At 38.1% G+C, this 25271-nt stretch overlaps 1 long non-coding RNA gene across 2 annotated transcripts; it reads right to left on the bottom strand.

The window, feature by feature from the left end:
• Positions 1-1525: 1525 nt before the first annotated feature.
• On the bottom strand, positions 1526-25271 carry LOC105090708 (uncharacterized). Of its 2 annotated transcripts, none has more exons than XR_837296.3 (4): positions 23557-25271; positions 11534-11688; positions 7382-7575; positions 1526-1615 (listed from the first exon to the last, which is right to left on the bottom strand). It is a non-coding gene; the product is annotated as an uncharacterized LOC105090708 (long non-coding RNA). The 2 variants fall into 2 exon arrangements; XR_010384960.1 differs by having other exon boundaries at positions 25134-25271.

Raw genomic sequence — 25271 nt, 5'->3', positions numbered from 1 at the left:
TCTCTAGCTTTTCCCCCCCAGAAATATATTGCAAACACTGTCGGTGTCTCATGCAGATTCCCTTTACAATGTTGACTACTAACTACTCACAGTTGCCCCTTCTCTGGAGAACTGCCTTTGGTTGGATGGGAGCTGCGTTGCCTGGGAGACAATATTCCCCTCCATCCGACCAAGCAGCTCATAGTCAATAACTAATGACTTGTTGATTTGGATGAAAAATAAAAGCTGGCCCCCTTGTTTCAAAATGGTACCAACTAACTCTGTGGTGCCATTCATGCTCCAGAGCTCTCTGTGGGATCAGGCTGAGGCTGGACTTCAGCTGAGACTACATCCCTGCTTAGTTCCTCTCCCTACCTTGCCCTGCTCTCTCACTACATTTTTCCAAAGAGCACTCCTTCAGATTCCTTAAAAAGCTAAAAACAGAGTTACCCTATGATCAAGCAATCCTACTCCTGGGCATACATCTGGAGAAAAATATAATTCAAAAAGATACATGCACACCAATGTTCATAGCAGCACTATTTACAATAGCCAAGACGTGGAAGCAACCTAAACGTCCATCAACAGATGAATGGATGAAGAAGTTGTGGTATATTTATATAGTGAATACTACTCAGCCATAAACAAGAATAAAATAATTTGCAGCAATATGGATGAAACTAGGGATTATCATATTAAATGAAGCAAGACAAAGAAAGACAAATAGCATATGATATCATTTATGTGTGGAATCTAAAAAAATGATACCAATGAACTTACTTACAAACAGAAACAGACTTTCAGACATAGAACACAAACTTATGGTTACCAAAGGGGAAAGGAGGGGGGAGGGATAAATTAGGAGTTTAGGATTAGCAGATACAAACCACTATATATAAAATAGATAAAAAACAAGGTCCTCCTGTTCAATATCTTGTAATAACCGGTAATGAAAAAGAATATGAAAAGGAATATATATATATATATATATATATATATATATATATATATATATATAGTATAACCGAATCACTATGCTGAACACCAGAAACTAACCCAACATTGTAAATCAACTATACTTCAATTAAAAAAAAAATACAATAAAATAAACAAAGAGCAATCCTTCAATAAATCACATGCTTGTGCATCCCTGTCTCAGGCTTTGCTTCTAGGAAACCCAATCAAAGGCAATATACAATTCTATTGATTAAATGAACATTTCTTAGACAAATGTTACTGGGCATCTGTAATGTGCTAGCACTTTCTAGACAGGTATCTGAACTTACCAAGTTCCCTGTCTTGTGGAGCTTACATTTTAGTGGGAGATGCTGACAACGAACAAGTAAACAAAAAGATAAATATATGACAAAGAGGATAAGAAAGCAGTGTGTGTGTGATGGGGTGAGGATACTTTTAAAAGAGCACTGAGAGAAGGTATACTAGTTACCTTACTTTTGGTGCAAGTAAACAGAAAACCCAACTCAATGTGGCTTAAGCAAAAAGGAAATTTATTTTATCACATAACAAAAAGCCTGGAAGTAGGAGAGCTTCCTAGTTAGAAAAATTAAAATATCACCAAGGAATCAGGTTTTTTTCTGTCTTCTTGTTTTGCTACCCTTGGTGTATCAGTTTTGACCTGCAGACAAAAGAAACAAAGGTTCTGAGGCAGAGTTAAGTGTTAAACTGCAAAGAGTAGTCTGGAAACAAATTTAGTGTAAAGTCTTGGGGGTTTACTCACTTATAGGTATAAAAGAGAGAATTCAGCCTTCTGAAGACTGCCCCTGATCAAGGGCAAGGGGGTTCTATAAAAGGTAGAGGTCACAAATTTTCACAAAGAAAAATGATTTCTGGGTTGAAACAACTCCTTTGATTGCCAGTCCAAAGTTGGTTGGTTATAGTGGAGCTGGATATAGCTGACTTGTATGCCTCAAGTCAGTTTTCTGAAAAGCAGCTGCTCTGGTTCCTTCTTCTGGGAAAGCAGTTGCTCTGACTCCTTGCTGTATTACTGGCTCAGAGCCATGCAGTGAGCAAGTCTGAATGCATATATTCAAGGTTCAGCAAACATTTCTTTTATCACTTTCCTCATGGTCACAAGATAGCTGCAGCAGTTCCAGAGGTCAGATCCAGAAGAGGGTATCTTGGGTCATGCTGTAATAGCAATTTATCAAGCTTTCAATACGTTCTTTCAACAGTTAAGACTAGGTAGGCTAGATACAATGTGCTGGATTCAGAATGCAATACTCATTTTCCCCCAAGCCATGAAGCCAAAAAATATTGGTCAGAATGAGAATCATGGTGACTCACAGTTCTAAAAAGGGCAGATTGAATCATGAAAGAACAAAAGATTCTGAGTAAATTTCCCAAAGAAATATCCAATTCCATTTGCATCAGACTATCTTGTTGTCTCAGTAAATGTTGTTCAGGAGCTTTGATAACATGTTGAATAATCCCTGAATTCAAGGGCTTTTGTAATCACTGAACATTTTAAAGAGTTATACGTCTTTGCACTGCCTCCCCTAACCTATCCATGTTAAGTTCTGTCTAACTATACTACTTGAGGAGGAAGCTGAGCTTTCAAAAAGCACACTTCTGGAAAAGAGTAGGAACTAAAGGCCAGGAGTTCCAGCCCTTTCTTCTAGGAAAAATAATGGATTTTATTTCAACTGATTGCTAATAAATTCACTGTTTACACCCTGGGAAATTTGCCCTGAGGCTATTGCAATACATGGACTTGAGGGACTTTTGAAGCTATTTCTATGGTGGAGCTACCATGTACTTACCTTGTAATGTTAAAAAAAAAATAGTTAGGGGAAGAGAGGAGAAAACCTGAGGAGATTGTTAGCCTAGAAAAAGTGCTGAAGGAGAGGGGAAGGTCTAGGAACCACACAGACAGACCAAGCCAGTTTCGCAATTTTACCTGGGGCCAGGTTGAAATGGTTGACTTCAAAGCTACTGCAACTGGTTGAACCACATCTCTGTCCTAACTCCATAACCTCTTTGGCTATAAGCTTCATTCATAATTGCAACTGGCTTGTCATTAGTTAGTTTGATTCTTCTTCTTAAATCAGTTTCTTATCAAGTCTACCTTCCTAGTTTGGTTTATGCTTTTGTCTCCTTTTCACATAAGCAATGCTATATCTCTTTCAAAAGATTTAAGCACTTTATGGCCCGGTTTACATTCTGGTTAACTGGTTATAGAGGTTGTACTGGCAGACCAGATAAAAACAGCTGGCAGAACATTTTTGCTGAGTGTCTGCTGTATGCCAGCAGGGGATGAGACAGGCAAGATAGCCCTTTGCTTAGAGTGGTTAGCAATTATTCTTCATTGCTACTGGAGTTGGTAGATACTAAGTCACTTAGGAGACACCATTTCACAGTCAGTAGGCATTCATGAACAAACTGTATTGTTTTAGGGGTAGAATTCAAAAGAAGGAATGTTGTGCCAGCCTCCCCCAGCTTTCCAGAGGAACTTGGTGCTTTTTCTCAAGATATCCATCTCCATCACAGAGTGAGGGCACAGCAGTGGGAAGCTTGGGTCTGGATGGGATGGCATGATGCTGATACACTGGGTAAGTCCACAGTACATTATCTTTGGTTGCCTCAGTCTTCCACCAAATATTTTAAAAACTTCAATTCACATGTGGGCACTTGCATTCATTCTTTTATTTATTCATCTAAAAATATCCACTGAGCACCATTTGTGGATAGATGAGAACTATCGGCATTATTCTCAAGATGGAGGCTTTCAGGAAACCTCTTTTCTGGGACCTCTACAGGCTGACTGGCTTTAGCTTGAGATGCTCTTTGCAATAAATGTTATGTTCAGACGTCTGAGGTTTGGGATGGGCTCCCTCAGCTTCCTACAAATGAGGACTACGGTTGTAGAAAGGAAAATGGGATGTTTCTGTTGAAATCTTGATGATATCCTGACCATGGATATATTACGACTAGAAAGACATTCATAAGGAGGAAATGATATGCTGGTGGTTGTATATTTTCAGGCATTATCTCTTGACTGTGATGTTCCTAGTGTCCTCCAAAGACCATTTTCCTTGATTAATGTACCCTGAGACCCAAGCTACCAAGTGCCAAGACTCCCTGCCATATCCTCATTTTGACTCTCTTCACTGTGGAAACCTGTAGTGATCAACTGTATCCTCATTGTCCTAGGTGACCAGTTGTGTAACCATCTTCCTCACTTCTGCTGACCACCATCTAAAAGACACAAGTGGCCAAACTGCACAAGATACTCAATCTACATCCAAGCTCAAACAAAAAAGGCATGGATTTCTTTGCTTAATTGTTTTCTCTTTCGGTTGTAAGAATGAATCTTTATCCATTCAATAAATTGTTGAGCCTCTTTATGTATAAGCTAAATACTCTGCCTTTAGAAGTAGTTTCACTGGTAAAAGCTTCTCTTCAGAATATTTACTCCTGTATGTGTGGGGGGTAGCAAGCTTCCAAGATGGCCCTCCAGTGATGCTCACCTCCAGTTCTCCCCAAATTTTTTGTAGCACCCCCTCCCATATTGTATCAGGATTGATCTGTAATGGTATGTGACTTCCAAGGCTTGGTCATAAAAAAACATTGTGCTCTGCCTGGCTACCCACAGGAACTATAATATAATCAAAGTTCATTATTTTAAGCCACTACATTTTGGGGTAATTTGTTATGCAGAAGTAGTTACCTAAATATGGTATGAGGCCAGAGTTAATCCATTTGAGGCTTTAAAATGGGGTTTAATGGATCAAAATGATTTGCAACAATAGAAATAAAAAATTATAATTGTATATCACAAAATTAGTTTAGCAAACTATCTAGCTTTTAAAAAGTAATTTAGCTCTTATTGCTAAAGATACCATGAAAAAATGATTTTTCCTACAATAATCAACATATAGGAAATATATAGTGAAGTTAAATACGTCAACTTTATAGGAAAAATTACCTGAAGATTTTAGAAATTGTAATAGATGGAGCCTGGCTTAACAAATTTTAAGAAGATTCTTAAAACAGTTACTAGTAAATATAAAAGAATATCAAAAAAGGAAATTGATTTCCAATTTTTCAAAATTTAAGAATCAGTTTTCTTCTTTTAATAATAGCTATCATTTATTAAGTCCTTACAATAATCTTGTGAGGAAAGTATGATGCCTAAACTTGAGCTGAGGAAACTGAGGCTTGGACAATTTAATTTGTTTAAAGTCATCCAAATAGTAGGTAATTGAGCTAGAATGTGTCTCCTTATCCTGTACTTTTCCCATTACATAGAAAATGATTTCCATTATCCTTCCATGACAGGACATTTTTCTAAAATTAGTTTTTAGGTTTGATATGTGTTGAATGTCATTTAAGCGACCACTACATATGGAAAACAAGCAGACTGAACAGATACTTATAATTTGGGCTTAAAAAAAAAGTCCTACTCTTAAGTGAAAAGAAAGGGGTTGGTCTTCTCAGTTATTCAAAATTCCTCCATCTTTTATCTATTCCTTCCACTCATTAATTGCTCATCTTGTTTACCATGGATAATTGTAAAACTGGTGAGAACTTAAGCTTACATAGAGAGCAAGTAATTACCCACGAGTTAACATTTAGTTGATAAAGATACCCTTTCAAAAATATTTTTATTGGTGTATAGTCAGTTTACAATGTTGTGTCAATTTCTGGTGTACAGCACAATGCTTCAGTCATATAGGAACATACAAATATTTGTTTTCATATTCTTTTTCACCATAAGTTACTATAAGATACTGAATATAGTTCCCTATGATATACAGTAGAAACTTGTTGTTCACATAAAGATACTCTTATATGTAACATATGACCCAATATACTTTATACATAACAAGAAATATTCCCCAGCTAACATTTAGCTAATACACTGATGTCCTTTGCTTTTTCTTTTTCTTCTTCTTTTTTTTCCTTCTTCTTCTTTTTTTTTTTTTTTAACATAGCAGATGTGACCTTTTGATGCTTGGTAATCTATGCATCAGGAAACCTCACAAGTGCTCATCTTAACCATGACATACCCATATGAATTAATAAGTTTTCTCTTACTTTTTTAGTTTTCCTACTCTGAGCACTTTATATAAAGCAACCAGTGTCTACTCTGTAAGTGCTTTTGTGAGTAAAATTGTCTATTTAATAAATATAGCATGACCATAGTATGTATTTTGTGATTCCATTTCTATAAAGAACTTCTGTCCTTTCTATACAACGGAAGATAACGTGCGTTGCTGAAATGCTTTGGTATTTGCTTGTGAATTTGGCTTTTACTTTCTCTCAATGTGTTGTACAGTCTTCTGTACATTGTCCCACATTACTTCCTCTAGGAAGGGCCCATATTTTAGTTTTTTTACATCAATCACAAGTAAATACTTTGAAAAACAATCCTATGCTGTGATACTAACGTAGTTTAGAGAAATAAAAACATTTTTTCCACAGTGTTTGAGACCATAAAATGTAATTTAAAGACTTTTTGTTGAATAATTAGTTCATTTAACACGAGACTCCTCCTCCTCCATCTTTCCTTCCTTCCTCCATATTTACCCCATCAGCACCAATCCACCCCTTACTGCCAGCCTCAGCAGATGTGCCTTTTTGCTCGACGTGTGGAAGTATGTGCTTGGCATTGTCTCTCCCATCTCCCTGTGGACTCTGGTTCATCATTACCCCTTTCATTCCTTTGGCTTCATTCTCTCCCTCTCTGCTAGCTTCTGGCCTGCTGCTTATAAGTGAGTTCAAAATTCCCAGTCTGATAATAAAACCAAAATATCCCAACCTGAGGAGAAAATCAAAGACCTCTCTGCAGAAATTAATTTAAGAAGAAGTAGAAAACATTAGGGGTCAATAACTAGCAGAAGAAACTGAAAAAAATTAAAGAAAAAATCATTAATTAATCATTAATGATAGTAACTACATTCTTTGGCCTTGCTAAACATTCAGCTATGTTTAGGTGCCATGCTGAACACTTCACATAAATTATCTTATTTAATCCTCAACAACAATATGAGTTAGAAGTATCATTAAAATGTTAATACCATTTTACAGAAAAGGAAACTGAGGTTTAAAGTTGCCCAGTGTTAAACAGCTTTACTTATTTCACTTCTTGGAAAGAGCTGGAGTGGGACCCAGGTCTGTTTTATTCTCTCGGCTGTGTTTCTTCACTTGGCCTAACCAATTTAATGTGTGATAATGCAACACCTTTTTGTGTCTTTTGATGGAAGATAATAAATAGCTTTCCAATTTTCTTGGGAAAATGCCTTACTCTTTCAAACCTGTACTATACAAAGATGCAAAAATCTTAAAATTTGGCAAAATAAATCCAGGACCGTATTAAAAAATTAATGCTGTCTTACTCAAGAGAGTTTATTTTAGGAATATATGTACATAAATCACATACCTGTCCTGTACCATCATAGGTCATTCCCGTCAATGGTCAAATATTTTCACTGGAAACCGTACACAGAGGCTCACACTTAGATGCAAGCAACTCCCTGCTGACATGCAAACACCCATCCTCTTCATTTTCTGCCATTTTCACTTTCCATCCGCATGGACTCCTTAGCTTGGGCTTTCACACCACCAGAACTGCCCCTGATGATATCAAATTCAATGATCAATTTCCTTTCTTCTTTTTTTTTTTTTTAAGTTTTTTTGGGGGGAGGGTAAGGTAATTAGGTTTATTTATTTATTTAGGTTTAATGGAGACACTGGTGACCAAAGCCAGGATCTCGTGCATGCTAGGCATGCACTCAACCAGTGGGCTATACCCTCTCTGCAAAGATCAACTTTCATTCTAACAGCAATTGGCATGCTTGGCCATTCCCTCCTTTTTGAAATATTCCCTCCCCTTGGTCTCCGGTCCACCCCTTTATTATGGTTCTGCCCCTGTGGTTCTGGTGGCTCCTTCTGTCTCCTCTTCAACATCTTTCTGAGCTCCAAACACTGGAGGGACCCTGCCTCAGGTTTGAGAGCTCCTTTTTTCTCTGTCCACCTCATGATCTCTTCCAGTCCTGGTTTTTAAAATTTTTTATATTTTAAATTAGTTTTTATTTTATTGAGGTAACAGATACACATTTCTATAAGAAACTTGTGAGAGGATGGAAAAAAATATATAGATATATATACGTTGGTCTCTGCCCCCAATTCTTCTGACACAGGGCTCCTAAAACCCTTGAAATTTCCTAAGTGATAAGAACGCTAGGAGTATCTCTTGTTTTAATATTTGTCTTTGACCCCGTCCTGACACAGGGCTCCTAAAACACTGTTAAGAGAATCAAACAAACCGGGGTCCTACTCCAGGGGTCCTACTGCCTTGCAAATTCCTAAGGGATAAGAGCCCTAGGGGCATCTTTTGTTCTGTTGAGATGACTGTGCGTTGGCTGCTGGATGGCTCTTGACTGGGGGCTGGTCACCAGGATTAGAAGCTTGGAATCTTCACCTTTACCCCTCATCCTCCAGAGAGGAGGACATAGCTAATTATTACAAATTGATTATGTCTACGTGAGGAAGCAAAGAATCCTGACAGTATGGGGTTTGGAGAGCTTCCGGGTTGGTGAACACATGCGCACGTGGAGGGTGAGACGTCCCAACTCCAAGGGTACAGAAGCTCCTGTGCTCAGGATTCTCCCAGACCTCACCCTAAATATCTATCTCTTCATCTGGCTGTTCATCTGTACCCTTTATCATTCCCGTAATAAACTGGGAAAAGTGTTTCCCTGAGTTCTGTGAGTCGCTCTAGAAAATTGATCGAACACAAGGCGGGGTGGTCATTGGAACCTCTAAACTCCAGCTGCTTGGTCAGAAGCACAAGTGACAACCCAGTCTTGCCCCTGGCATCTGAAGTGCACTGGGGGGCAGAGGAGCAGTCTTATGGGACTGAGCCCCACATCTGGGGGATCTGACACTACCCCTAGGTAGACAGTGTTAGATGTAAGTTGTAGGACATACAGCTTGTTGTTGTAGCGAAAACCCCCCACACATTTGGTGACCATAAGTGTCAGAAGTGAAGTGTTCTCTATGTCGGTAGAGGAGACACACAGGAAAGAAAGACAGTGGGGAAGAATTGGGTTGTTCCCTACATAGGAAAAAACCCAACAACTGAGTTTTTCCTTTTTAGTACTGAAAAAGCTTATGACAAAATACAGCATTTCTCCTTTTCCATCCCTCCCTAATTTCTTCATTCTTCTTCTCTAGAAGCAATTAATGTTTACTTCTTAGCTGTCTCTACCTATCTCTACCTATTTGTAAATAATATGCACATGCTACCTTTAGATACGATCTAGCAACTTCTTATTATGGTAGATGTAAATTTATTCTCTTACAGTGCCATTCCCTCTCCTACTGTCCTTCATCTTCTAAATACAGTTACAATATTTGGTCAAGTCATTATTCAGTGTTTATGTTACTATATACACGCAAATGTAACTCCCAGCAGAGTATTGTAGTGTTTTATGATTAGGTTTTTAACATATCTTCCAGTTCATCTTGTAAACTTCACTTATCTTAAATTTGGTTTATAGTATTTTTCTGCTGTCAAATTCTATTTGGTCCTTTTATAAATACGGTATGCCACTTTTTATAGTTTCCGGTTTCCTGTTGCAATTCTCAAACGTGGCTTTTGTGTCCTTTAGCATAGGAAGTGCGCTTGTTTTGCTATTTGTGTTTGGTAATTCCAGAATTTGGAGGCCTCCAGGGTTGCGACTGATGTCAGTTACTTCTACTGGCTCTTGTTCATGTTACCTTGACTCCTCAAGTGTCTAGTCATATTTGACTGTGTGTTGAACAACATATTTCAAAAATCAGTTACAGAAATAAGTCGACTCAGGACTTATCTCCCTCCAGCGGGAATTTGCATTTGCTTCCGCCAGGCTCCTGGGACCACCAGTAACCTCAGATCACTTTAATCTAATTTCAAAGCTCTAGATTTTGGGTCTACCCCATGATTCAAAGCTGGTGACAATCTCTGTGAAGGCTGGTTTACTGTCAATTTACTCTTGCTTCTAGGGTGTGGCCCTTTGAGATCCTAATCCAAAACAGATCGTTTACAGGGTACCCACCCTCAGTGGGCTCTAAACTCTGATTTGTGGGAGTGGGAGGCTTTCAAAAGCATGAAAACTCAGCCACCCCTTTAGAGTGGTAAACCCCCAGGGAGTAAATGACCTTAATACTATGCCCACCTTCCATTCCATCCTCTCCTGTATCCTGCCTCAGTATCTTGTGATATTTGTGAGCTTATTAGTGCTTTAAAAAGTGTTAATTAAATATTCTGTGCAGCTGTTTTTTTATTCTCTTTTAATTTTTATTGAAGTATTGATTTATAAATGATGGCAGTCAGGTGTTATGGACTATACATTTATATGCTTGCATTTTCCCCAAAATTCGTATGTTGAAGCCCTAATCTCCAGTGTGATGGTATTTGGAGCTGGGGCTTTTTGAAGGTGTTTATGCCGTGAAGCAGAGCCCTTGGGATAGGATGCGTGCCCTTATAAGAAAAGACACGAGTGTCTTCCCTTGCTGCCCTCCACCATGTGAGGATTCAATGAGAATACGGCTTTCTGAAAACTAGGAAGAGGGTCCTCACCAAAAACAGAATCTGCTGGGTCCTTGGACTTTTGAACTTTTCAGGTTTCAGAACCATGAGGAGTAAATGTCCGTTGTTGAAGCCACCCAGTCTGTGGCATTTTTGTTACGGTGTAGTAGACAGAATAATGTTCCCCCACAAAGATGCCCACATTCTTGTGTATACAGTGGAATGTTACTCAGCCATAAAAAAGAAGGAAATCCTGCCATTTTTGACAACATGGATGGACCTGGAGGACGTTTGTTAGCACAGAAACTACCATTTAAAGTTGTCAGCTGCATCTCTGTTAGTCTACATCCTCCAGGAACCCTTTGTTTTGGGAGGGGGATTCCTTTTAATCAGGTAGATGCTGGCAAGCAAGGGGGGGTGTTGCTGGGACACTCTAGGAGTCGTCAATGCTGCGCTTCTCATGTGTCCTTTGGTAGGAGTGGGAAAGTTGATGGGAGAAAGTCAATTTTCCCAAAGACAGAGGGGGAGGGTATAGCTCAAGTGGTAGAGCACATGGTTAGCATGCACAAGGTCCTGGGTTCAATCCTCAGTACCTTCATTAAAAATAAATAAACCTAATTACCGACTCTCCTGCCAAAAAAAAACCCCACCCTAAAACAATATGACAATAAAAATAATAAATAAAAATATTTGAAAAAATATTTTTCCCAAAGACTAACGGGTCTTCTTGGAAGGAGGTTATTGAGATCCTGACCACTTTCCTTGGGAGGATCAGTGTTAAATATATCGTCTCTGATGCACTGAAGTGCCCCTGACCTGAGACTGCAGCAAAAGACACCAGGGCTTACCCAGGAGAAATTCACCAAAGGAGAGGGGAGCCCGGGCTGCTTAACTGGGCTTCACATTGCTGGCTGGGAGGACAGGTTTCCAGCTCACCCCTTATAAGTGTCCCTCTAGCATCACAGGTGTGTCCCCGGAAAAAGAGCCCTGAGTGTAACTGCCAACTACCAGGGCACTCACGTTTTAATAGCGCCATCTTGTGACCGGTCTTGACACAGCAGCTCTTCTGTGTCTCAATAGTGACACCTTGTGGGGCAGAGGTAGGAAAGAGAGGGGTCTGTGGGAATTCCAGCTTTCCATTTTCCATCTCTCATTTTTCATTTGCTCCAGCTTTACTGAAATATAATGACAAATAAAATTGTAACTTTTTAAAGTGTACAATGTGTTGATTCGATATACAGACACATTGTGAAAAGTTTCCCACTATCAAGTTAATCAATATATTCATTCCCACATCCTCACCCGCTTTTTTTTTTTTGGTATGAACACCTAAGTTCCACTCTCTAGGCAAATTTCTTTTCTTTTTTTTTTTTTAACATTTTTTAAATTGAGTTATAGTCATTTTTCAATGTTGTGTCAAATTCCAGTGTAGAGCACAATTTTTCAGTTATACATGAACATACATATATTCATTGTCACCTTTTTTTTGCTGTGAGCTACCATAATCTTGTATATATTTCCCTGTGCTAAACATTATAATCTTGTTTATCTATTCTACATTTTGAAATCCCAGTCTGTCCCTTCCCACCCCCCCTTGGCAAATTTCAATCATACAATAGTGCATTATTAACTACAGTCACCATGATGCACATTAGCTCCTCAAGCCTTATTTACCTTTTTTTAAATTGAAGAACAGTCAATTACAATGTGTCAATTTCTGGTGTACAACACAATGTCCCATTCATGCATATACAACATATATTTGTTTTCATATTTTTTTTTATTAAAGGTTATTACATGATATGAGGCTTTATTTACCTTACAATTAAAAGGTTGTGCCCTTTACCTCCCTTTCGCCCCACCTTCCCTGGAAATCACCTTTCTGTTCTCTGTTTCTGAGCTCAACTCCTTTTTTTTTTTTCTTTTTAAATTTTTTAGATTCCACATGTAAGTGGTACCATGCAGTATTTGTCTTTCTCCGGCTTATTTCACTTAGCATAATGCCTTTCATTTTCATCTATGTTGGAGCAAGTGGCAGGATTACATTCTTTCTTATGGCTATTATATATTATACATAATAAAATGTTATCAATATATATTTTATAGAACATTTTCTTTATCTATTCATCCATCAGCAGACACTTAGGTTGTTTCTGTGCCTTGATTATTGTGAATAATTCTGCAACAGACATGGGAGGGCAGATACCTCTTTGAGATGATTATTTCAACTGCTGTGAATATATCCCCAGAAGTAGGATTGCTGAATCAGATGGTAGTTCCATTTTCAATTTCTTGAGGAACTTCCACATTGTTTTCCAATGTGTCTGTACAAGTTTACATTCCCATCAACAGCGTACAAGTTCTTTTGTGTTCACATTCTCACCAGCCTTTATCTCATGGCTTTTGGATAATGTCCATTCTAACTGCTGTGAGGTGGTATCTCATTTTCTGAGATGGTTTTGAGGTGGTTTTGATTTGCATTTCCCTGAAGATGAGTGAGCATATTTTCAGGTCCCTGTTGGCCATTGTATGTCTTCTTTAGAAAAATGTCTACTGATGTCCTTTGCCCATTTTTAAACTGTTTTTGTTTTTATGCTATTGAGTTATATGAGCTCCTTAAATATTTTGGATATTAACCCTTTATTGGATAAGTAGTTTGCAAATATTTTCTCCCACTCCATAGGCTGGCTTTTCATTTTGTTGATGTTTTCCTTTACTATGCAGAAATTTTCAGTTTGGTGTAGCCCCACTTAATTTTATTTGCTTTTTTGCCTTTGCTTTTGGTTTTAAATTCAAAAAATCGTTGTAAGACCAAGGTTAAGGAGGTTACTCCCTGTGTTTTACTTTAGCAGTTCTACAGTTTCACGTCTTACACTTAAGATGTTAATCCATTTTGAGTTCATATTTGTGTATAGCATAGGACAGGTATTCGGTTTCATTCTTTTGCATGTGGACACACAGTTTTCCCAACATCATCTATTGAAGAGACTGTTTTTTCTCTATTGTATATTCTTGGCTCCTTTGTCATAGATTAATTGACCATACACGCATGGGTTTATTTCTGGGCTCTATTCTGTTCCACTGATCTGTGTCTGTTTTTACGCCAATATTATTTTAATTACTATAGCTTTGCAACAGAGTTTGAAATTAGGAAAGTGTTATAGTTCCAGCTTTGTTCTTCTTTCTCAAGACTGCTTGGCTACTCAGGATCTTTTGTGGTTCCACACAAATTTTAGGATTTTCTATTTCTGTGGAAAATGCCCTTCAAATTTTGATAGGGACTGCATTGAATCTGTAGCTCACTTTGGGCAGTATGGACATTTCAACAATACTATTTCTTCCAACCCATGAACATCAACTATCTTTCCATTTATTTGTCTTCCTAAGTTTCTTTAATCAATGTTTTATAGTTTTTTGTGTACAGATATTTCATCTCCTTTATTAAATTTATTTTTTGAGTATTTTTGATGCTATTGTAAATGGAACTGTTTCCTTTACCCATAATTCATTGTTAGTGTATAGAAATGCAACTGATTTTTATCTGTTGATTTTGTATTTTTACAACTTCAATGAATTCATCCATCTTTCACTCTTGAAGCCAGTTACAAGCAAGATTAAGCCTTTGGACTCTCTTCCTAAGCCTACCGGAAGGACACAAACATACAGTACATACGATGTACTGTGTACACCTGTTTTATATGTATATTATTAAAGCCTAAGCACCAGATATTCCCATCCATGTACTAATTGGGTCCAACTCTACTTAGCTTCTGAGATTAGGTACATTCAGGGTGGTATGGCCGTACACACATCAGTTTAATTTGGATGTTAAAAATATGTACACATACCAAAAGACAAATGACAAAATAGTAATGCAAAATGTAAGAAAAGAATGATTTTCTTAAACAAAGAATACTTGTAAGTGAAAAAAGAAAAAGATGAGTAATCCAACAGAAAACTGACCAAAGGATAAAAATAAATAGCTAACAGAAAAAAAAACTTAGATTTTTATTTTACATATTAAATATAAAGATTAAAAGCATAATGAGATGCTAGTTTTCATCTAACAGGTTAATAAATATTAAAAAATAGGATAAAATTTAGTGTTAGTGATGGTGTGAAGAAACTCTCACAAACTGTTAGTGGAGATAAGCATTAATGTAAAATTCTGGAAAGTAATTTACATATAGTAACACATATCCAAATTTAAAATGCACATACTCTGTAATCCAGTAATTTCATCGGTAAAAATTTAGGAATGTCTTCCAATTATTTTTTGTTTACATACTATTTTGGATGCATTTATTTGTAGGTAACAGAAAATCCAATTTAAACAGGTTCAAACAACAATGGGGATTTCCTAGAACATGGACCTAGATCCCAGAGACAAGGTGGGCTTCAGCTCTGGTTTGATTCAGCATCTCAGTGATATCATCGTCAACTCAGTTTCTTTCTAGCTTTCCTCTCTGACTTCTCCCTTGTCAACAACTTCATATATATATATATAAAATACACACACACATACATATATACACATACAGTATAGTGGACATATGCATTCTTAATGGCTGCATGGCACCTTTGAAATCTTTCCTGGGGTGGAGGGAGGGAGTTCTCCATCTTATGAATTCTTATTGCACCAATGTGGAATTCAGAAAGTTTCCCAGCCTCTCTTGTAGCTCTTCCAATATGTTCAAATAGTTCTTGGTATGCGAAGATGCAAGAACCATGCAATGACTCTTCAGACAGGGGTGCCAGTACCACCTCCTGAGGCAGCAGTTGCAGAGGTTTAGGTGGAAGCCCCAAGCACCCAGCACTCTTTGCAAGGAGGGTAGTTGTGCCCAGCGGGGTAGTTGTGCCCAGTGGGGAAGTTGCGCTCAGTGGGAAAACAGTGGTGTTTTCTCTGGAGTAACAGCATATATTCTGCTATGTGCCCTGTAATTCTCTGGCTTTCCCAGAGATTCTGTGAACTCCCTGGTATCCTTTAATAAATTCTTTTTCTCCTTAAACTATCCACAGTTCATTTCTATTGTGCACAAGAATAAACTCTGACACACAGAAATATGTTTCTTATCCACATCTAGGGAAAAAAAGGTCCCTTTCAGAAATTCTCTCAAAAGGGCAAAGGCATTTCCTTCTCTGAGATCTCTGGCAAATCTCTTTCCTATCTCAATAGCCAGGATTGGGGCATATTTTTTTCTGAATTACAGGGGCTCGAGGTTGGGATTAGACTAATGATCTGTGGCCTGAGCCCCATCTTAAGCCACACTAAGGCTTAAGACAAAGGACAAGGGGAAAAAAAGAAAGGACAAAGAGAGAGGTGAATACACCACGCTGAGGCTGAGGATACTTAGAGAAGGGCGAATGGGTGAAGGTATACAGGAGATAGGAAGTCCTCAATGTCTATCAGTATTGTCTTCCTTTTTGGGGGGCGCGGAGGTAATTAGGTTTATTTGTTAGTTATTATTATAATTTTTTAACTTAAGGGAGGTACTAGGGATTGAACCCATGACCTCGTGCATGCTAAGCATGTGCTCTACCCACTGAGCTATATCCTCCCTCTTCATCTTCCTTTGGTATTCATGGAGGGCTGGTTCCAGAACAAAATCCACATATGTTCAAGTCCCTTATATAAAATGGTGTAGTATTTACATAAAACCGATGCACATCCTCCCATATACTTTAAGTCACCTCTAGATTATTTATAATACCTAATACAATGTAAATGCTATGTGAAAAGTTGCAATCACAGTAATTCAAGTTTTGCTTTTCGGAACTTTCTGGAATTTTTTTCCCCCAAATATCTTCCATTCGCTGTTGGTTGATTCCATAGATGCAGAATCCGTGGATATGGAGGGCCAACCGCATGCTTCTCACCAGTGAATCTCACCCTCTACTATTGACATTTTGGGCAGAATACATTTTTGTTGTGGGGGACTGTCTTGTGTATTGTAGCTAACACCCCTGGCCTCTGCCCACTATATTCCAGAAGGAGGCCCTCATCCCCAAGTTGTGACAACCAAAACTGTCTCCAGACATTGCTTAATGTCCCTTGGGGGCAAAATTACCCGAAGTTGAGAGCCACTGGGTTGGACAAATATCCTGGGGGAAGGTGTGGTGGGTAAGGGCAGTGGAGTCCACTCGCACTCCAAGTTAGGGTGGGGAACTTTGACTATCCAGATCTCACAAAGTACAAGAAAGAACTCACTGGTACTGGGGGCTGCAGATCAGAGGGGTTTTTTTGTTTTTTGGTTTTTTTAAATGAAAGGTGCTGCAGGTGGCTGTTGAATCACCATCTCCCAAAGACAAATATAACTTTTCATAGAGAATATAGCCTAACAATGAGGTGGAAAATACGTACTTTCTCATCTGCCCTATAATCTGCAAGGCCATACCTCTCACAATGAGGTTAGGATTACACATAATTCGGGGCAGACTTAACCAACCTATCTTGCTTCCAAATATATCTTCTTTGAATCATCCGTGAGTGATATTCCTTTTAATTCTCTTAGCTACTCAAATATTTGGCCAGATTGGAGATTATTACTTGGAAATTTAAACTTGTTAGTTTCTTTTTTCTGATGGTGGTTGCTGTGTTCATACACAGATATTTTGAGGTACCTAAAAGATATTAAAAACCTGTAATTGCAGCTTTAGTTATTTTTTTTTTTTCTGGAGAATGTTATCCTTTAGCATTATGAAGTGTCCTCAATCATATTTAAACCTTTTGGCTTGAATTGTCTGACATTAAGATTATAACCTCTGCATTTTTATTTTTCCCATTTGCCTGGTATATCTTTGTCTATTTCTTTCTATTTATCCTTTATGAATCACTTTGTTTTAGGTGTGTTGCTCGTATTTGCCAGGTGGTGTAGCAGTTAGCCTTTATTGCATAACAAACTGTAACAAAACTTTGTGGCTTAAAGTAAAAGCCATTTATTTAACTCATGATTCTGTGGGTTGGCTGAGCATTTGTGGTCTAGGCTGACTCAGCTAAACTCTGATGGGCTTGCTCATGTATCTGACATCATCTGAGGGTTGGCTGGTGGCTGAATGATTTAAAATAGCCTAATTAGACTACTGCCTGTCTGACAATGAGCAGGCTGTTGGCTAGGGCTAGGGGGATGACGGGGCTGTGTGTCTTTCATAATCCAGAAGGCTAGACTGCACACAGGAAGGTCACAGGGTTTCAAGTGCAGCAAGAGGGCACAAGCCCTGATGGCTGAAGTGTCTGCTTGCATCACAACTGCTAATGCCCCACTGGCCCAAGCAATTCACATCAATCCAGACTTAAGGGGTCGAGAAACAGACTCCAACCCTTGATGGGAAGATCTACAATATCACATTGCAAAGTCATACATGAAAGGAGAAGAATAATTTATGGCCAATTTTATAATCTATCCATTTGAGTTTTCTTTTCTGATTCCATCTGAAAGTCTTTTTCTGTCAGTTGTTGATTTAAACCCAATTACATTTATTACCACTGTTATGTTTGATCTCAATTTTGTCATATTCTGTGCTATATTTGTTGAATGTATTGTTTTTCTTTTATGTTTCTCCCTGTGGTCTGTTTGCTATTTTAAATTTTCTTTTGGTTTTAAGCAAGTTTGTATTTTTGTTTCAATGGTTACTTCTATAGTAATGCTTTTTTCTCCATTATTTGGTCCCCTTTCTCCTTCCTTCTGCTATTTGATTTGGTAGCTTTAAATGACATTTGTTGATAACCTTCAAATATTGTCTTTTGACTCTCATCTATTCACCAATCAAGTTTTACTTTATTTACTTATTTTACCATTCCTTTCTGATGTTTGCAATGTACTGTGAAATGGATCCAAAAAAGTAAGGTAGATTAATGGACGGATGGGTTGAGAGATGATCAGATAGACAGGTGTGTGACAAAGATAGGTATGTGTGATAGTAAAATGTTAACGTTAGAATCTCAGTGGTGGGTATGTAGGTGTTCACTGTAAAATTCTATGCTGTATTTGAAATTAAAAAAATTAAAATGTCAGGGGGAAAAAGAACATAGGAGCCAGCCTAAAGGTGCTTCCATTGACCAAGTCTTGGACAAAATAGAGCACTGAAATAAATAATGATAACAGTGAATTATAATCTACTGAGTAAAATAAAAATCTACGAGTCTATGCTGCCAGAAATAAATATATCAGTGAATAAATAAATGGGAAATAAAGGAAAACTCCTCCTTACAGAATAATGCCAACTAATAAATATAGGAGAAATGATGGATAAGAAAAACATCATTTTGCAACCATCACAGCAATAACAGTTTCAGGCGAGACTCACCAAAGGATGCTAAAACTAGTGGAAAAAAGTTAAAGAGGAACAACACATTTACATAGTCTCAAAGCATATTCCCACAAACTGTTAGTTACAAAGGGAAAATAGTAATTTTTCTAGGAAGAAAACTTGGTGGACACAATCTTAAAAAAAATCGTGTTTATTATGACTAAATTTTGTTATCCGCCTATGAAGGTATACATTATGATTTTATTTCATTACGTGCTCAGTATTTTGTTTTTGTTAAGAGTGTCACTGTCTTTCTTTTGTTCTTTGTAATAGTTCTTACTTTTTAAATGAAAGCTCCATCATATAGGTACTGTATCTAATCCCTCCAATCTTTTTTCTCTCTGGGACCATCCTTCTGCAGCCCTTCATCTCCCAGTTTTAATCTGGGCTGCTACTCTGCTGCACAACTACCATTTTAGGACTTCTCTGCTTTCCTTGAACCCCTCCTATGAACCATTCCTGAACTATCCTCCATGAGGGCAGAATCAGCACCTCTGTAAAAGTATACAATAGATTGATACATTGGTTACAGAATTCTCTTGATTCAAATTTTGCTTGGCACACAGTGGGAGCTGAAGAAATACTTGCTTAATAACTTAGGACAGTCATCCAAATGTTGTTGATACTTTGTACCAGGAAGCTTACAGGGTTTGGTTTTCAATACATGATCAATTTCAGTAAAGATCAATGAAATTACATGTGTTTTGGGCAAATGCATAATTTTTTTATGGAAACTCAAGTGTGTTTAATATGAAGAAATGCTCATAACCATCTACTTTCTGCTTCCTGAATCTGAAACAGAGAACTAATGTATGCTTGAGGGAACAGACTGAAGAAACCTTCTTACATAGCTCTAAGAAGCAAATTAACAACAGTCAGGGTTAGAGGGTGAGGGTGCTCCCCTTCAACTTCAGATACTATTTAAACAGATACTGGATTTTAGTGCAAATAGGAGAAACATGCTCTCAAGGTCGAGATGTGCACAAGATAACTTCTAGCTGTCCAGAGTTATTTATTTCTACTCTACAAAGCAATTCTTTCAAAAGAATGCTGATATTTATTTTCAGAAGTTATCTTACCCAAGTAAAACAGTGCTCATCTAAGGGGACACTGGTGGCAAAGGACAGTAGTTATTTAAATAGCTGTGAATGGTATTAGAGAACTGGCAATTGATAGAAATATGATTATTGGTACATGGGGGATGAGAATGGGCTTGCATAGGGAGTAATTCTAAATAAAAAGCTTAATAGTTTCCTTACTTCTCTTTAAAAAATTTGATGCCATGTGGATAAAATTTATACACCCATATGTGAAAGACGGGTAATTTTCTTTTTTGCACTTTCACTTTTTAAAAATTAAAATATACAAATAGATTAAGGAGACAATTAATTCTCTATTACATGTTGCAAAAATCCCTGCCCCACACCATTCCCCTTTCCATTCTACACTTGTGTCTTCCAGGTGATGTAGGGCACTGTCCTGAGGGTTACTGATTTCATCAAGTCTATCTGAACGCTTCTACACCATGCCTCCTTCCCACCAGGTCCTCCTCCTTACCCCCCAACACCCTTAAGTTTACCCTGAGAGTGTGGAGTAAGGAAGTGAGGACACCTCATTTACCTTTTGTCCTTCACTTTTTGTCTTAAACTCTTCCTCTCTGCATCCAAAGGGCTTTCTCTTTCTTGCATTGCAGGGACTTTTCTCACATCAAATCCTTGTCCTATTTACTCTCTCACTTACTGAAAAAACTCTCTGTTACAGTCTTCTGGGCTTGTCTTTTATAAGCTTCTTTTCTCCTCAACAAAGCTTGGCTCCTCCAAAAATCACAAGTGCTTACTTTCAGGCCACTGTTTCAACATAGACTTGAAAAACAGTATTTTGAAAGTCAAAGCTGTTTTCAGCAGAATTCTGTCCATTCAAAGAGGATTATTTCCATTGGTTCAATCAGTGGGGATAAGGATGGGCCCACCAGAACTAGGGATTATCAGGGAAGGAAGTCTATTGATTTAATATTCTCCAAAATGTTACACTAAGGATACACTCTAAGGATTTATTTTATGGAGTTTCATTACACAGTTACCATAAGCAAGTTTGGACACGTGAAACTTATCCTTGGAAAGCGTCACTAGGGCTCCTTCCCCCTCCCCTTTTTTTAAAAATTGAAGGATAGTCAGTTTACAATGTTGTGTCAATTTCTGGTGTACAACGTAATAGTTCGTACTTATACATACATATATTCATTTCCATATTCTTTTTCATTATAGTTACCATAAGATATTGAAAATAGTTTCCTGTGCTCGACAGTAGATACTTGCTGTTAACTAGGGCTCCCTAACATCCAGTTCTCCCTTCCCTCCTGGACACAAAGAAGACCTCCCTTCCCAGTCCCTGTGCAGTCTGATGAGCCAGGTGAGAAGTTCTAGCCAGTGACATGTGATGGAAGTGAGAGAGCTGAGGCAGGGAAATTTGCTTTATGGGGCTACAGATTCCCTTCTCCTCTCTGAAAGTGGAGTCTCATTGTTGAGATGGGTGAGCTACAAGATCAAACTAGTCTGAACAATGGAGACACTGCTTGGAGGACAGCTACCCTGGACAGGTTCCTGTCCCACAGAAGATTTTACATGAGCCAGGAACAAATGTTCATTATGTTAAGATGATGAGATTTTTGAATTGTTTATTATCAGAGTATGAGCTAGCATATCTTGATATACCCCTTACCTGCCTTCTTTGGCCACTGGCCTAATACCTAATTAATGAAGGTAACTGTAATTGAGGGAAAAGTGTGTTATTTTTATAGTAGGAATCTTTTCTTCTTCTTCTTCTTTTTTTTGCAAGCATTGAAACTCATTTACTCATTCAAAAATATTTACTGAGTTGCCTACCAAGTGCCAAGTGCTGGAGATGTAACAGTACACAAAACAAACACAACTTTTGCCCTTAGGAGCTTATATTCTAGTGGGGAAGTCAGAGTAAAATTGAATCAACTAACAAAATACTTTCTAGTTAGGGTAAGTGTTACAAAGCAAATAAACAATGGCTGAGTTAGACAGGAACAAGGTGTGGAATCTACTTTAGAGGGCATGATGGGGAGGAGATTTTTTTTTTTTATCTCAGGTATGAAGAGAGGGGTAAAGTATTTCAGGTCATACCAGGAAAGAAAGATCTTAGTGAGTTAGAGAAACTGAAATATGACCAAGGTGACTAAGTGGTAATAAATGAGGAACAAGCGGCAAAATATAAAGTTGAAGAGATATACAGAGATAGATCATGTTCCATAAGATAAGATCACCTTAATCTGCCCTTGATCAGTGCCACATGGTTAACCACATCTATGTTCATTTCCTTCTTCCCTCTATCTGCCTCAACAAGTGACACATCCCTCATCTTTCTGACAGTTCATCCCTCCCCTTTTACCCTCCCTGCTCTGGGTACCCTTTCCTTTCCTCTTTCATGCAGTTGGCTCCTTTGGTTATTCTCAGCTCTTTAGAAATCTTCATTCTCTCCCCAAGGGAGCAGTCTTCTGTCTTAAGAAATAAATCTGATACTGTATTTCCTGACAGCTTCTGACCTCTTTCTATTTCTTTGTGTTCCTTCATAGTCCCAGAGGCTTAAAATTAATTTGTATGCTGACAGTTGATTCCCAAACAACATCTCTTCTTGGAGCTCTAATCCCATATAGCCAACTGTCAATTTAACAACTGCACTTGAATGCTTGGGTATAAACACTTCCCAACCCCTGGTCCTATCAATGGATTATCCATCAGTTTTTTTTTTTTTTAAATATCAGTAAATGATTTCACTGACTGTTCAGATGTTCAGGCCCCAAATCCAAGAGGCTGGCTCACTACTGCTAATGTTAGCTTTCATGATTTCTTCCCTGGATTTCTGAAATGGTCTCATGATCTGGCTCTCTGCTTCTAGCTTGCCTTTCTCTAATGCATTCTCTACACAGCAACCAGCATGGCTACTTTTATTTATTTTAACCTAGAATATTTTAACTAAAATACATTAAAATTTTTTTACAACACCATGGCAAAATAAACTTCTATAACAAAAGAAGTATATATGCTATTAAAACTTCCACAAAAAAAAAGACAGATAAAAATAAAGAAAATAAAAGTACACATTTCCCACAAATGCCACATTAAAACTTCTCACAGCATCAGCATCTTCTCCAATTGTACTGGCTTTCCCAAAACTATAGCAAGGACTTTTTCCTGTTTAATTGGTGTAGTTTCTTCTCAAGATGTCATTTAATGAGTAAACCTTTCTCTTGCAAGGCATTATAAAGAAGTACTTAAAAGTTTGGACCTTTGGAGTTAGTCTGAATTTAAAGACAAGCTCTGTAAACAACTATTGTGTAATCTTGGAAATTACTTTTAAAATGTGGTGTTCAGAACAGTAAAAGGACATTAAGAATTAAGGAAATTTGAATAAAGTATGGACTTCAGTTGAGAATAATGTATTGGTTCCTTAATTGTAACCATACTAATGCAAGTTGTTAATTATAATATTAGTACTACTTTGGGGCTTAGGGTATATGAGAACTAATTGCAATTTTTGTATAAATGTGAAAGTGTCCAAAAAATTAAGTTTTAAAAAAATATATATATCCACTTCTAAAGATTACAACTGATAGCACCTTACGGTATAATCCTTCTGGACCTTTTTTCATAGTATGTAAAATACACATATGGGCACTTGGTAATCAAAATGAGATACGGTAACATACATACTGTTTCGTAACTTATTCTTTTGGGTTAATGATCTCCACTTTTCCATGGCAATACATTTTCATCTCATATTCAGTTCATCTCTATTCAAATTTCTTCAATTGTCCTGAAAATGCATTTTATAGATGGTCTGTTCAAATCAGGATTCAATCTAGACTCTACATCCCTCAAATTTAAGAGATGGGGCCAGTTATCCTGCAGAATGTTCCACCTTCGGGATTGGTTTGGTTACTTTTTGCAGTATCATTTAGATTGCTTTTCTCTCCCCTGTATTTCTCATAAAGTATGTGTTAGATGCAAAGAACTGACAAAGTAAAGTTAAACATTTTTGCCTGGAATATATCATAGGTGATCATACTGCAAACCTCACACTACATCCTATCAGACTGATATACAAGGTAGCCTTTTAAAAGTCTGAATTGTATCATGTCACTATTGCTTAAATGCCGTTTCTAACTTCCTTTCCATTTATTTTACAATACAAATTCTCTAACTTGGCCTACAAGTTTCTGAATGATTTGATGCCTGTTTATATAACAGAAAAGAACAAGTCTGACTCCATTATTAGATCTGTTCCTTTGACTTTAACCCTCTGCTCTGTTCCCCTGTGTTGAGTCATGCTGATTCTGCACCTTTTGTGAAAGAATGTTGCCTATAGCCTAAAATATACAGGATAGCCTATTCTCAAGGTTTTGACCTTTAAGGGTATAACACTTGTCCATTCATATAAAGATGTAAAATTGCAGGATAGAAAATAACATTTGTCTTATTGGAGGTTTGCAGGAACACCAGGACCTGACCCTACGTGGACATTTGCAAGAACAAGGGATCCCAACACCAATGAGTTTGCAACAACCAACTTCTCCCCTTTTTAGTATAAGGAGTCTGAATTCTGACTTGGGGGAAGATGGTTCTCCAGGATGTTAGTTGTCTATCTGGGTTTGCCAGCTTTCTGAATAAAGTCGTTATTCCTTGCCCCAATACCTCATCTCCCAATTTATTGGCCTGTCATGGGATGAGCAGAACCAGTTTGGGCTTCATCCCATTCTCTCTTTGCTTTTTAAGTTTTTGTCACACTGTTTTCCCTCCCTGAAGGTGAGCAGTGCTTGCCTCCTAGGCCTTTGCCCCTTGGTCTGTGCCCCTCTTTCTTTCTCCTAATGTCAAGTATCTTCTCAAACTGCAGGTCTTTTAAAGCTCAGCTTCTCAGAGACGCTTCCTCTAATTACCTATTTATTTTTATTGCTTTAAGTTCTTCCAAGGGAGCCTAATATCCTACATGCCAAGCACCCTGCTTTTTGTACCATACTCTTTTGGCGCACCTTACTCTCTGCGTCCTTGCCTGACTAAGCTGCACACTGGCTGGGGCCTTGCCTACCAGGCTCATCGTGCACTCCTATCTGTACACCGCGGCCGGGTGAAAGAATTACCACAGATCACAATAACCCTGAGGTCGTCGCAAACTCGCGCACGTGGCAGTAACAAGAGTACTTCCGCGAGGAAATAGTTCGAGGGGAGAAATAGTTACTTTTACACAAAATAGTTAACTTTTACACTTTCATAAAAGCGCTCTGTCCACCCACCGAAGTACAGGGAGGAAGGAGAGAATACAGTCTGCGGAGAAAAGACTCACGCCTCAGCCGAGGCGGGCCCAGGTGAGTTGCGCCGGCGTCCGGACGCTCTCATGTGACCGCGGGCGGCGCGCCGAGTGCGCCTGCGCG

This window comes from Camelus dromedarius, chromosome 17, assembly GCF_036321535.1.
Source record: "Camelus dromedarius isolate mCamDro1 chromosome 17, mCamDro1.pat, whole genome shotgun sequence".
NCBI lineage: Eukaryota > Metazoa > Chordata > Mammalia > Artiodactyla > Camelidae > Camelus > Camelus dromedarius.
The sequence above is the reverse complement of the archived record's forward strand: the minus strand, read 5'-3'. Positions and strand labels throughout refer to the sequence as shown.